The sequence below is a fragment of the Mesoplodon bidens genome (assembly GCF_964165515.1).
Source record: "Mesoplodon bidens genome assembly, chromosome: 4".
Lineage (NCBI taxonomy): Eukaryota > Metazoa > Chordata > Mammalia > Artiodactyla > Ziphiidae > Mesoplodon > Mesoplodon bidens.
This window is the reverse complement of record NC_138160.1, coordinates 68,133,080-68,146,245: the sequence shown is the minus strand read 5'-3', so window position 1 is coordinate 68,146,245 and position 13,166 is coordinate 68,133,080. Positions and strand designations below refer to the sequence as shown.

Sequence of the window (13,166 nt, the reverse complement as noted above, 5' to 3'; positions counted from 1 at the left end):
TTCATGTGGCCTCACTAGCTTCTGGAACATCTCTGCTTTTAACATTTGAACAATTTATTGCCTAATTACTTCATTTGCCCTTTGAAGAGTCTCTCTGCAGGATACTTTTTAAGAGTGAGAGTACAAAAAGTGGGCCCTTGGAAAGTCATCCCACCCATTGCATTAAAAGCAAAATAACCTTTTATCAAATGCTTTGTGACCATTTAAAATATTGAATTTGTATCTTAATCATGGAGTTCAACAGGAATATAGCCAGTGGGAACGACTTAATTACAAATGATGTCTTTCTCATGGTTATGCCCCTAAGCCCAAGGGATGCTTTAATGAAGTTCTGAGCCCTCAGACAGGAAAGGTCAAATGGCTTTTCTCCCCACCCCCATCCCAGTACCTCAGAGTGCACATAGCTGCACCTTTTTCCTAGCAGATGTTCCACCAGTTATGATATTAGTCTGAGGCAAAAATTCCAGGAAACACAAATTCACTGGGAGGGAGTTCTCTGAAATTCAGTAGATAATAGAGCAGCCACTTTCAGAGTTTGAAAAGGAGATGAATTTAGATAATCTCCATTTGAATATAAATGTATATTTCACTAGAATTGTAATATGCCAGGAGGAATACCACTCTGCTTGCAAATTTATCACACATTAAAGATTCATGATATTTTATACCGATATTTTTTAAATGTTGAAAATGTTCCTGCTATGTTTATACTATGCACATATTTAAGTCTGTGCTAGGTTAAGCCAGATGAATTGCCTTTTTTGGTAGGTCAAAAATGGTTGAATATTCCATTTTATCTGGTTCAACCCAATTACTCAAATTGTCTTACAATTAGCAAAAGAAGGCAAAGTTACATTTTATAACACCATTCTGACCTTTTTTTTTTTTTTTTTTTTTTTTTTTGCGGTACGCGGGCCTCTCACTGTTGTGGCCTCTCCCGTTGTGGAGCACAGGCTCCGGACGCACAGGAGCAGCAGCCATGGCTCACGGGTCCAGCGGCTCCGTGGCATGTGGGATCTTCCCAGACCAGGGCACGAACCCGTGTCCCCTGCATCGGCAGGTGGACTCTCAACCACTGTGCCACCAGGGAAGCCCTGGCCTATTTTTCACTCTTAAATAATACTTTTGCATTATGCAAAACAAGGTGTTTTCAATATCCATTAGCTCTAAATTGGTATTGGCTTTTCCAGAACCTTGATTTGTCATTTAACTTCTAGGCTCTGTATCTCTAGCACTTAGCCAGGTAATTAAAGGTAAAACTTCACATGAATTTTAAGCATATAAGTCATTTTGAAAATTAATTTTGAAGAAAATATTTGGGGTTTTTTTTCCTTGTAATTTAAGAAAGCTGCTCTCCCTGCCTTCTCCAAAACAAAAACAAAATACTTCATTAGGCCATGAAAGACATGTTTCTGAAATTCAGCAGGACCCTTTGGGGCCCTCCCAGGTACAAATCCTTTCTGTGTCCCCAGTTTATTGTTTGTAGGAAATAGGTTTCATTCAGCCTCCTAGATCTCACCTGAGTTCCAAAGGGCAGATTCAAACAATAGCTAATCAAGGATGTGAGGGAATGAAGAAACAGGGGAGGAACAGTCAAGAAGCAATAGTGCAGCAATGGGTCAGGGTCCCGGTTCCCCGCCCACCCCCCGCCCCCCGCCCCCCACCCCGCTGAAGGGATATACATAACAATATCTTTGAGTTCTGCAGGAACTAAGATCCCTACCCTGGTGGAGGATGGGAACTTCAGGCTGAGGACCAGGTTCCGGGAAGCAACACCCTGTCACCTCACCACCAATCAATCAGAAAAAAGTCATACACCTTGCAGCCCCTACTCCACATTTTGCCTATAAAACCTTCTCCGAGAAAACCATGGGGGAGTTTGGGGTTGTGAGCATGAGCCACCTGTTCTCCTGGCTTGGCCCTGAAATAAACCTTTCTCTGCTCCAAACTCCACTGTTTGTTTGGCCTCACCATGCATGGGGCACACAAACTTGCATTCGGGAACATTTCCACATGAATTATTAATGTTAATAATTGGAAGGAATCTTCATACCCAGAATACTTTTTTTTTTTTTTTTTTGCGGTACACGGGACTCTCACTGTTGTGGCCTCTCCCTTTGCGGAGCACAGGCTCCGGACACGCAGGCTCAGCCATGGGCCATGGCTCACAGGCCGAGCCGCTCCACGTCATGTGGGATCTTCCCAGACCGGGGCATGAACCCGTGTCCCCTGCATCGGCAGGTGGACTCTCAACAACTGCGCCACCAGGGAAGCCCTGATTTGATTTTTTTTAAACCAAAGCTTATTATAATGACTTTGCCCTGATGCATAATTATAATGACTGATCAAAGTAACGTATACCTCTATAAATAGTTACAAAACTGAACATTAACTAAACACAAAAATCTTTTTTAAAAGACTTAAAGCTAATTCCAGTGTAAATTTTAAGTAATTAGTACACCATGTGAACCCCCAAGTGAATCGAAATGTATATAATATCAATACATGCGTCAATATCAGTAAAATCAAATATACACTACTGACAGGTTTAAGTACTTGTGATTAAAAACACGGTACTGGGGATCTTTTAACAAAGGCTAGTGTTGGGCTGCACCCCGCAGGCCTACAAGCCTTGTACATGCTGAGCCTCAACCTAAGCAAGAGCCTGGAGTCAGTGCCAGAGACGTCAGTGGTTTAATGCAGCGGTCCCCAACCTTTCTGGCACCAGGGACCAGTTTCAGGGAAGACAGTTTTTCCACAGACAGGGGCGGAGCGACGGGGAGCAGCAGATGAAGATTTGCTTGCTCACCTCCGGCTTCATGGCCCAGTTCCTACCAGTCCGCGGCCCAGGGTTTGGGGGCCCCTGGTTTAATGGAGAGGGGAGGATCTTACATGTCGGAAGCAAGGTCCTGGAGCAGCACCCCATCAAGTGCAGCAGGCATCGGGCAGAACACGGCAGCAGTCTTGGCTCCGGAGGGAAGGGGAGGTTACCAATTATAGGGGGAATTGAAGTCAGGTTGGCTCATTAGTTACCAGGGAAACCAGCAGAGGGGCAGGCCCCTCACCACCGTTTTAGTAAGCTATCCTGGTGGAGGTGTTCTGATCTAAAGATTAGAACAATCACCAGCTGGGGCTAAAGGCAAGTTTGTAGGAGGATCTCTCAGGTGAGTAGGATTTAAGTAAAGCAGGGACTGGTCCAGCAGGGGATGTATAGAGAGCAAGAGAATAGCCATCTCAGGTGGCCTGACTACACAACTAGCAACTGGCCTATCTGGGAAGATAGGAAATAGGGGTGAGGAAGGATTGACGAGAAGACTCTGGAAGCCTGTCTCAATTGGTATGGTTTTACCTGAAAAAAAAAAAAATTCTGGTACAACTCACTGTGATCTAAAATGCAAAACGGATGGTTTTATGTAGCTAATAAACAATTTCTGAAGAGAACACATTACATTGTTTTAATGCTCTGCTGGAATAAGTATATGGATGGAGAAGGCCGCAGAATAAGAAACACGTGCCCTGATGGATGGACCAGCTAATCTGATTTACTGCCCAGGCAACTCCCAGAGATTAGGTGTTTAAGCAGAGGGAACAAGATCAGTATTCTAACTATATTTATATCATTTCATAGCCACGTACCACCAGCTTCACCACCTTTGTGGAGCTTTAATGTGAAAAATGTAGGATATTTGTTCTTAAGTCCAATTCCTTTATGTTCCTTAAAATACATACCATCCTGAACATTTACAAGAAATAGCATAAAAACTCTTTTCACAGTTGAAAGGCAGAGATGTATCTTATTTTTATTGGCAGTTAATGTGAGGCCTACAGTGTAACAGCTGTCTCAATAGCTACGAAATTAACGACATAAAATTGCAAAGCCTAGAGCGGCCTGTTCCCTGTGAGGACAAACAGAAAAAATGAAAAGAGGCGCCTTGCCCAGGTTTTGAAATTACAAGAAAACTGTAGAATTGCCTGCTGCAGGATTCGTTTTTAATTATTTCATTTCGAATATAACTGTATTCATCCAGTCAGACTTTGTGGGTGTTCGGTTTGTCTTTGGAATAAAATTTTTTCAAGAGGCACTTGTTAATTTACCAAAGACCCGAATGGCAAGGGTGAGCCTGGGGGCAGGAACCGGTGAAATACATCAGGGAAAAGCGGGAAAGAAGACTTTTTTTTTTTTTTTAAAGACCTCCTTCCCGCCTCTCTTCTAAGAGGAAGCCGCCAACACTGCTTAGGTTTTATCTCCAAGACAATAGCGCCGCTCGCCGCCTCCAGCGCAGCTCAGACCGCGCGCACCGCCCTACTCGCGCCCCTGCCTCACCTGTCCCCCTGCCGCGCTAGCTCATCGGCCCCACGAGTCACTTGCTCCACCGGCGTCCCTGCCTCACTGGTCCCCGTGCCTCCCACCCCACTAGATCATCTCCCCACGAGTATCCCTGCCCCACCAATCCCTCTGCTCCATCAGTCCTCTGGCTCTCCAGAACCTCTGCCCCACCGGTTCCCCTGCCCTTCCAGTGCACCAGTTGAGCGGCGGCCGACGTGACGAGCCCGCAGCCCGGCCTGCACCTCCCAAGCCGGAGGGCGAGAGCCGGGAGCGCAGCCCCGATTCCTTGGACGCCCCTGAGCGCCCTGCGCCCAGGGTGCCTGCACCCGAGGCCCGCAGGCGGACCGGCCTGCGTCTCGCCTCCTCCCTGGCCAGGGGCCTCTGGGCTTGTTTGCTTGTCCTCATCCCCGGGCCAGCCCTGCTCCCTCCTCCCGGCGGCTGCAACAGCCGTTTGCTTCCTGCGGTGTGTTTCTTTTTTTCCTCTCCTAGGCTCCATCAAAGGTGGCTCTGTTATTGAAATATGAAGCCATTTCCTCTCCAAAACCCTTGGTTACTCAAAGCGGGAATCAATGGACCTATATACTCTCCCAGAAGTTATAAATAAATGTCTATTTGTTCAGGAGGCGTTTTCCCGCGCGTCCCAGCATCTTCCCCAGTGGTTATTTTAGGGGCGCGCGCGCGCGCGCGTCTGTGTGTGCGTGCGCGCGCCCTGTACCCATCTGGTTCTAATCCTGGGTATGGATCCATAAGCCAACCCCACCCATCCTGTATGCCCCTTGCATTCTTCACTCTATAAATAAATCTAGGTTCTTTGAGCTCTGTCATCCAGGGATACGACAGCAGTTGTTTGTTAACGGAGATTCAAACTCAATATCAATACTGAGGCCAGTAAACAAGAAAGCACACTTCTGGCAATTTGGGTGAAAGGGTACCTCAAGTTTAGGAAGCTTTATCCGCTGTTGTCATAATAACCTTTCTACTTGGTTACCCTGGATCTACTTGGGGGAGAGGGAGGCGGGAAAGCGAGGACCTCTCCTACCTTTGGATTTTCCTTTTAAGCAGAGGCTAAAAAGCAAAATGAAAATTCATTGTCCCCGCTTGTCTGCCTCACCCCGCTGCCCCACGATCATTCCACAAGCCCCTTGCCCCATCTCCTCTGGACAGATCCAGGAGGTGTGCTGTGAGTGGGGGGCTTGTGGTTTTAGCTACCGCTTTGCCTGAACCCCCGAGGAGCGGGTTACTCGGGGATCGGAGCAGAGGGCAAAGTCATCTAACAGGCTGCTGTTTCACAAGGTCTGGGCACTGAGCTGCCCCTCCTTTCCTCCCTGAAGTTTGCATGAAGTGCACGTTAGGCTGTAATTAGGGGATCTGGGAGGAGAACTTTCCTGGTGACGCTGCTTTGCTTTTCTTCTGCTCTTGGTGAGAAAGTGCCTCCTTCTTCCCAGGACCAGGACCTCTGCCATCCAGCGCCACAAAGAGACATTCTGCGCGGCGCAGGCACACACACACACTCACACAAGCACACACACTTACCCAGAGACAAACTTAAGGTGAGGGGAAAGAGCCCTAGCTTCACTTGATCTCCAGGCTCCAACTTCAGCAGGACTTGAGAGCATCTGAACTTCTGGATTTTAGGACAAGGTAAAACTTCCATAATTTTTTTACTCTTTCTGTCAAACCTTGATATCTTTAAGATATCAAAGAGCAATGCATATCATGATATATGTATACATTAAAATAACTTATTTTCTTTAATTTTCTTTTGAGTTTAACATGACATCTCAACTTTTTTTTTAAGATGCATATTGTCAGATACAATGCTGTACTGCAGTAAACAAGCTCAGTCTCGACTGGGGCAAGAATTAAGTCCAGTATCCCAGCTTTTGCTAGTGCTACTATAAATCTGGTAGATGCATGGTTTCCAAGTGGCAGCGTTTCCATCTGTATTTCAACAAACATTTTTATAACACCTGAAAAAACGGATAGTATAGACTGAAGAAAATGCTGAGGAATGGGAATGTCCATTCCACATGTATGAGTTTTCTTTTAGAGAATATGTAAGTTTATGTGAAAAAGAAAGTTACGGTAATCATAGGTAATACCTGTTAGATTGATCATCTTTGAGATGTTACCAGTTTTGGTCCACTCTTCTCAACTTAATTGTGAAATTAAGATCATAGAATTATGATGCTTTTCATATATAGAATGATGTTGGTAGATAATATTAATGCACTGAAAAAAAGATTTTTTAAGTCATGGTTGGTAAGATTACTTTTAAAAGTTGCTTAAAGGAATTATTTGTGTTGAGACTGTTTATTTACCATCTTAAGCAAATCTGAACTCTTTTGGGTTGAAATGAAGTTGTTCTCTTCCATTGACTATGACTGTTGTGTTCCAAATAAGATGGTTTCTTATTTTGAAAATAAGTTATTTTATTTTCATTTACCCCTGGAAAAATACACAAAGTAGCCAATACATTTGGGAGTTTTTAGGGTGGAAAGTGTTCCTGTACACGTTCCAGTGTGATGTCATAAAATCAAACATACCTCTTGGAAGTTAATTGTTCTTAAGAAATAAAGCCTGTGAATTAATTTCTGAATGCAATGTAATATTTATTCATTACAAATGTAGTTTCTGGTAACCATTTCTATTTGATTATTTCAGTGTACTAAATTTGCAGTAATTTTATACACACTTTAGTGACTTAGATATTTTAATGGAATCATAAAATGGGAATATTGTTCCACCAAAAATACATCATAGTAGTTCTCTTTGGATAACTTTTAGTGTGATATCTCTTAATCCTTACATCAGTTTTTAACTTCAGTTCCATATATTTTTATGAATAAAGAAGTTTTTCTTTCATTCACTAAAATAGAATGTATGCCAAATGCTGGTTGAGCATTTAAGCTTTAGCCTTTAGACACTTTGGGACTATATGTTCTTAATTTAATTTTTAAGCTAAGAGAATGACTACATGTTTTGGTAATCTCTTCAGAAAATTGAAAACAGCTTAAAAATTGGAAAACTAGATAAGAAGTAATTTTGTTTAAATGTAACTTAATGATCAAGAGAAACCCAACAACCTCCAGACCACTGGTCTCCAAAGAGAATGAACCTAGAGGCCAGTATTCCAAAGAGGAGTGTTCAGTGGGCTTGGGCTTTCTGTGAGAAACAAGCAAGAGGAGAACATCATGTTCTTATAAAGTGAGCCATTTATTGTCAGCTAGGCCCTGTCTCTCAGAGGAATGACTGACACTGTAATTTAGAAGAACTGAAGATACTTTCACAGAGAAGAATCGATTCATTATATCCCTAGTGGTTTCACTTCCTTTTCCTTCCTTTGGGAGCCGGTAACACATCCAGGATAAATACATTCGGCGAACTCAGAAAGATGCTTTATGAATAGATGGTCTACTAAACAGTCCTGCCTTTTAGCATCTTGGATGTGGAATGTCGGTATTTTCTGAGTAGTTGAAGAAGTCTTTGAATCTTAAGGTAGCACAGCACTTCATCTTTGTAAAGATGAACAAGAGGCATATTCAGAAAATAACTCCCTTTTTCAGAAATGGTTTTCTTTTCATTTCCTTTCGCCCTATGCATGTTTTATTTTCCAGGTTATATTTTTTAAATAATGGTATTCCACCAGTTAAAATTCCAGCAAAATGCAGAGGAAATTTGAAAATAACCTTTACATTATAGTCTTCTGTTACCTTTAGTTAATTTTCCGACCTCCTGTATTCCTTATTAGTAACCCTAGTTCTTAGCCTATGGTATTTAAATATATTTAGTCTGTTATTTAAAGGTAACAATATATTGTTGGGGAAAAACTGGAATGGAAACCTGAATATTCTTAGGATTTTAATCAATAGTGTTTAAGGAGGATTCGAGGAAACAGCTGGTTAAACAAATATTAGGTGTAGAGTGGACGCGATGGTATAAATTAATAATGCAGCTCTTTATTTACACTATGAATGGGAGGGTCTGTGAAGGTTCCACGTGTGAAGCACGGTCCCTATGTGCCACCTAGTGGACGAGTCAAAGAAAGCTTTCTCACCAGCCTCTTAGTAAAAAATTCTGAGATTTCTATTTTGTTGTCATTGAACACTAACTGCAGGCCAGACGCTGGGGTAGGTGCTCAGAGTAGAAAATACAGCAGCTGACTTTTGTATAATTTAAAAATCAAGGCACCACTTAACGGTTGATTAAATTCCCGGTAGCTGCATTTAAAATCAGTTTACTCTTTACTGGGTAATTTACCATCAACTTTCTGCCTCCATGAGGATACAGTTTAATAACCGTAACTCGCTTCTAATACAGGATTGGTTTTTGGCAGAGATGTCATGACCTAGCTTAAAAAAGGGTGGGGAGAGTTTGAATCTTGAATCACTTTCTCAAATGGAAATAAATTTCTATAAAGCTTACTGTTACTGATGTTAAGTGGGTAACTAATGATTAGCTTAAAAGGTTAGCACACTGATACTAGCACATATTATTACATATTCTTTAGGGTTTTTTTTCACTAAATGCAAAAGGATAAGAGTAAAAATTGCTTTTGGGTAGTGAGGTATGTTTTACAGAATATTGTTCTCAGACACTGATGCTCAGCATGTAGAACAACTTCATCTATACCTGTTGTTCATATGTAGTTTTGAAGCAGGAACATTGCTTCTAAGTCAACATGCTAGAAAAAAATCTTAAGCAAGAACAATTACAGGGAAAGCCACTGTTGGAAAAAAGCATCAGGGGTTTCCCTGGTGGTACAGTGGTTAAGAATCCACCTGCCAATGCAGGGGACATGGGCTTGAGCCCTGGTCCTGGAAGATTCCACATGCCATGGAGCAACTAAGCCCGAGCACCACAACTACGGAGCCTGTGCTCTAGAGCCCGAGAGCCACAACTACTGAGCCCACAAACCACAACTACTGAGCCCATGTGTCACAACTACTGAAGTCTGTGCGCCTAGAGCCTGTGCTCCACAACAAGAGAAGCCACAACAATGAGAAGCCCGCGCACCGCAACGAGCAGTAGCCCCTGCTCGCGGCAACCAGAGAAAGCCCGCACAGCAACGAAGACCCAACACAGCCAAAAATAAATAAATTAATTAATTAAAAGCATCAGGATATCATAGGAGATTAATCCATCAGAATATTGCACAGAGACTTTTGAAAAACTTTACTCTGGGAGATATATGAATTATTACTCCAATTGGCTCTTTGCAAGATACATGACTTAATGGCAACAGCATTCAGCACATCAGCCTTAATCAAGACAAGTTGTGAAATTCAGATTGGAAAGAAAAATGCCTCAGTCGGGGAAAAGAAAAATGATTAATTTGTTGCTTGCTGAGCTCTGAAGGTGTAATCCACAAATTGAGTTAGGCCTGCTCATGTGGAATGCAACCTTCCTGTTTAGGGGACTTTGGTTTTGTGTACAACAGGGAGACCTACGCTGTGAAAGGAGAGCTGCTCATTAAGTCTTTCTTCATTAATGCCACAAAATTATATCCTGACTTGATCGGAGGTAATGGCTGGAATCAACATCAGCAATCATGTAAAATAAAGCATATTATCTTAATTCTTATTTCCAATGAGTTATTATCCACCAGAAACACAGCATTCTGTTAACGATTTCATCTGATCATCCTTGTGATTCAGCATGAATCATAGATTCATTTTAGTGAGAGATTGCCTAAAAGTCAGAGGTCCTCAAAGTAGAAATTTAGTCATGAATTGGAAAACCGTTACAAGAAGTTTTAACGGTTTCAGGAGACTTGATACTAGAGAAGAACAAACTCTACAAGAGAGAACCAGCCAAGCTTTCTGAAATAGTCTGATGCTACTAGGTTCTTGGCTGTATTGTAGGAGCTCTGCATAATGGCTTTTTCCAGTGGTGGAGACCTGGAGGGGGCTTTGCTGGGGCTGAAGAGTTCTTAGCTATGTTCAGACAAAACCAGGTTTGTTTAAAATAGCAAATGTTGCTGGACTATTTTGAGCTTCTATTAATTGTTTTATAGCTCAATAGGGGATAGGGGAGTGATATCTGAGATGGGGGTATTGCAAGAAAGCCAGGGGGCTATTTGCAAAACAAAACAAACAAACTCACAGAGTTTTCTAAATAACCTAGAAAAATAACGGAAGTTCAGGGATAGGTCCTCAGTCTTATAAGGACAACAGAAATTTCCCCTTTTGGCCAACCTTGCTTAACCCAAAGAGAACACAATTTACTTGATTGGTTCCAAAATTCTGATTACTATATTCCAATTCCATTTACTGTATTAAATAAAATCCAATTAAGTTAATAACATTCAATTATTTTAATGATAAATCTGGATTTTCCTCAACTTTTCACAAAGTTTTATGGATAATGTTTCAGCTTAGTCTCCACCTATATGATGTGAATTTTCCTCACTTTGACTCTCTTATTTGGAATTTGGGGATCACCTCAATCGATCATTCATGCGTTCATTTGTTCATTCAACAAAAATTTATTGAACATTTGCTATTTGCCAGGCACTGTGCTAGCTCTGGGTGCTGGGCCCTTCACTTTATACCATGAAAACTGATACTAAAAAAATCAAAAAGCCCACATTGATGATAATGAATGGAAAATGTTGCAAGATCCTGAGGTACATTTTAAGCGACAGAAACAACCAAACTGTTCTCGCCTCATAGTTTTTGTATTAGGAGAATTTTGAGCATGCATCTTTAAAATCATTTTCCCTTGTTTGCCGTCTCCTAGCTGAGTGAGTAAGAGCTTTGTTTCTTGGTTGTGTGGGCACAGATGGGCCTGAGAGGGCAGTTCTGACACTCCAAAACCCCAGGAGGGCAAGGGTTCCAATAATCTGTCTATTTGGATGGGCAGGAAAAGCAAAAATTCATTTGCACACAGTTGCTGTCCACCAGTTGGGAACTAAAATTCAGCCTGAGCACAGAATGATTTCGTGCTTAGCATTTGCACCAGGCTCCATGCTAGGTGTTACAGAGTCACCGGCTCAAGGAGTTCACAAGCCAGTGGAGAAGACAGATGGACGCACCTCATGGATCACTAGTAAAATGTGCCAAGTAGGTGAAGCTGGCCTTCCTAGTATCCTGGGTCTCTTTCCGTGGCACTTAGCCAAATCCTCCACCAACCCCCGCCCCACCTCTTAAACTGAGACTCCTGCTCCCCGCTCCCTACCCCAAGAATCTGATACTTCTCTGTTTATTGATTTCTTGACTGACTGATTACACCCAAGTGTGAATGAGTTTCACTCATGCATTTACATTTCAAGCCTTTTATCTCTGTAAAGTAAATGTTTTGTTTTCTGTGAAAAGAATTTCAAGCATCTAGGGGCCTTCCCTTCCTTACACCACAGTGTATAATTAAGCCGATTTAGTCCTCCATGGTCTTCAATCTGTTATCCCCATTCCATATGTGAGGCCACAGAGATTCCCTCAAGGCCTGTTTCTAGAAATGTGCAGGACCTTGGGTCCTGCTAACCCACGGCCTGATCAACCTGTCCTTCCACCCTCCCCCCAGTGCTTTGCCCAGACACAATCTCCCTCCCCCACCGCAAGGGGCATCCCAGCCCATCCCTTTGAACCCTCCTGTTCTCTTTGCTTGGGTCCTCTAAGCCCTTTATTTCCATGTTTGGGTGGCTTCCCCTGGACAGGTAGAACACCTATAGCTTCTTATGTTCTATTGTTTGAGCCCCTATGTCACCCCAAATAGATGGACGGAGCAGTGAGAATCCACATATTCTGTCCAGAACTCCTCTAAGTCAAGGTTTTGAAGGAGGAAGACAGGGATATGCATAAGACAAGCACAGGAATTAGCCATCTTGTCGAAAATATGGGTCAAAGCCAGCATCTTTTTAAAATGTGTGCTCAGGTACTTTCCATTTGGTTTCAGAGAAATTTCAACATCAATGCTAACTACAGATTCTGGAAAACTAACTGGAGGAAGCAAAAAAAAACAGTGAAAATTTGCCTTGGCTTTTTAAACAAATGATCAGAGTCATTTGTTTAAATATTTTCCTATTTTATATTTGACATAGGGCATACGGATAATCACGTTATTAGTTGTTTCAGATTTATTTATGTTTTCTTTGATTATACTCCTTTGATTATGCCACCACTGATGCTCCTGTAAGATGCTCCTGTAATATAAAGATGTGTTCATCACTTTTTAAATTGCTAGGACTAATGACTCAGATTGAGAGACTTGGTTTCCTTCCCCTACTTCCCTGCAGCTTAGAGGATAGTGATCTTTGACCTGCATCAGTCACCTAGCTGGGGGATATGAGTGCCTGACATTCAGTAAGTGCCCTATAAATGCTTCCTGTTGTTTCTATCAGTGCCTAGTACCATGCTGAACTTGAGACTTGAGGGGTCTCCCCGCCTTCTCTTCCAAGTGCCTATATTTCAGATGTCTGAACACCTCCCAACCCCAGGCCATTCCCTGACTCTGCCTTTGTTTCCTTATCAGTCTTCTTCTTATCTTTCAATGTCATTAAATTCATAAACTCTTCTCAGACTAAAAAATAATTATTGGTATAAAATTAATAATGTAAATAAAATTAATTGATAATTTTAATAAATCTCTAAATTTAAGGAAATTGAGACTGGAGGAAGGAAATGAGTTTAGAAATGACATGGAACAGTATAGGCACGATCTAATAAGGATACACTGGCTGGGGGAGAGAATTTGAGGATTGTGTGAATGTTTCAAGGGCAGATGATAATATGAAGAGGGGAGCAATTGACTAAGATTGGGAATAAAGGAAGAATAAAAGTTTCTGGAGAAAACGGTGAGTCTAATATAGGAAGTGCCCATGGGACAGCCAAGAACTCATATT

At 42.1% G+C, this 13,166-nt stretch overlaps 1 protein-coding gene across 1 annotated transcript in view; it reads left to right on the top strand.

The window, feature by feature from the left end:
- The first annotated feature begins 5,173 nt into the window (after window positions 1-5,173).
- The window catches only part of HAPLN1 (hyaluronan and proteoglycan link protein 1), a 72,142-nt gene continuing 64,149 nt past the window's right edge, over window positions 5,174-13,166 (top strand). Inside the window, exon 1 of the mRNA XM_081233939.1 lies at window positions 5,174-5,968. The gene's annotated coding sequence lies outside the window, so the exon portion shown is untranslated. The remainder of the gene's footprint in view (window positions 5,969-13,166) is intronic.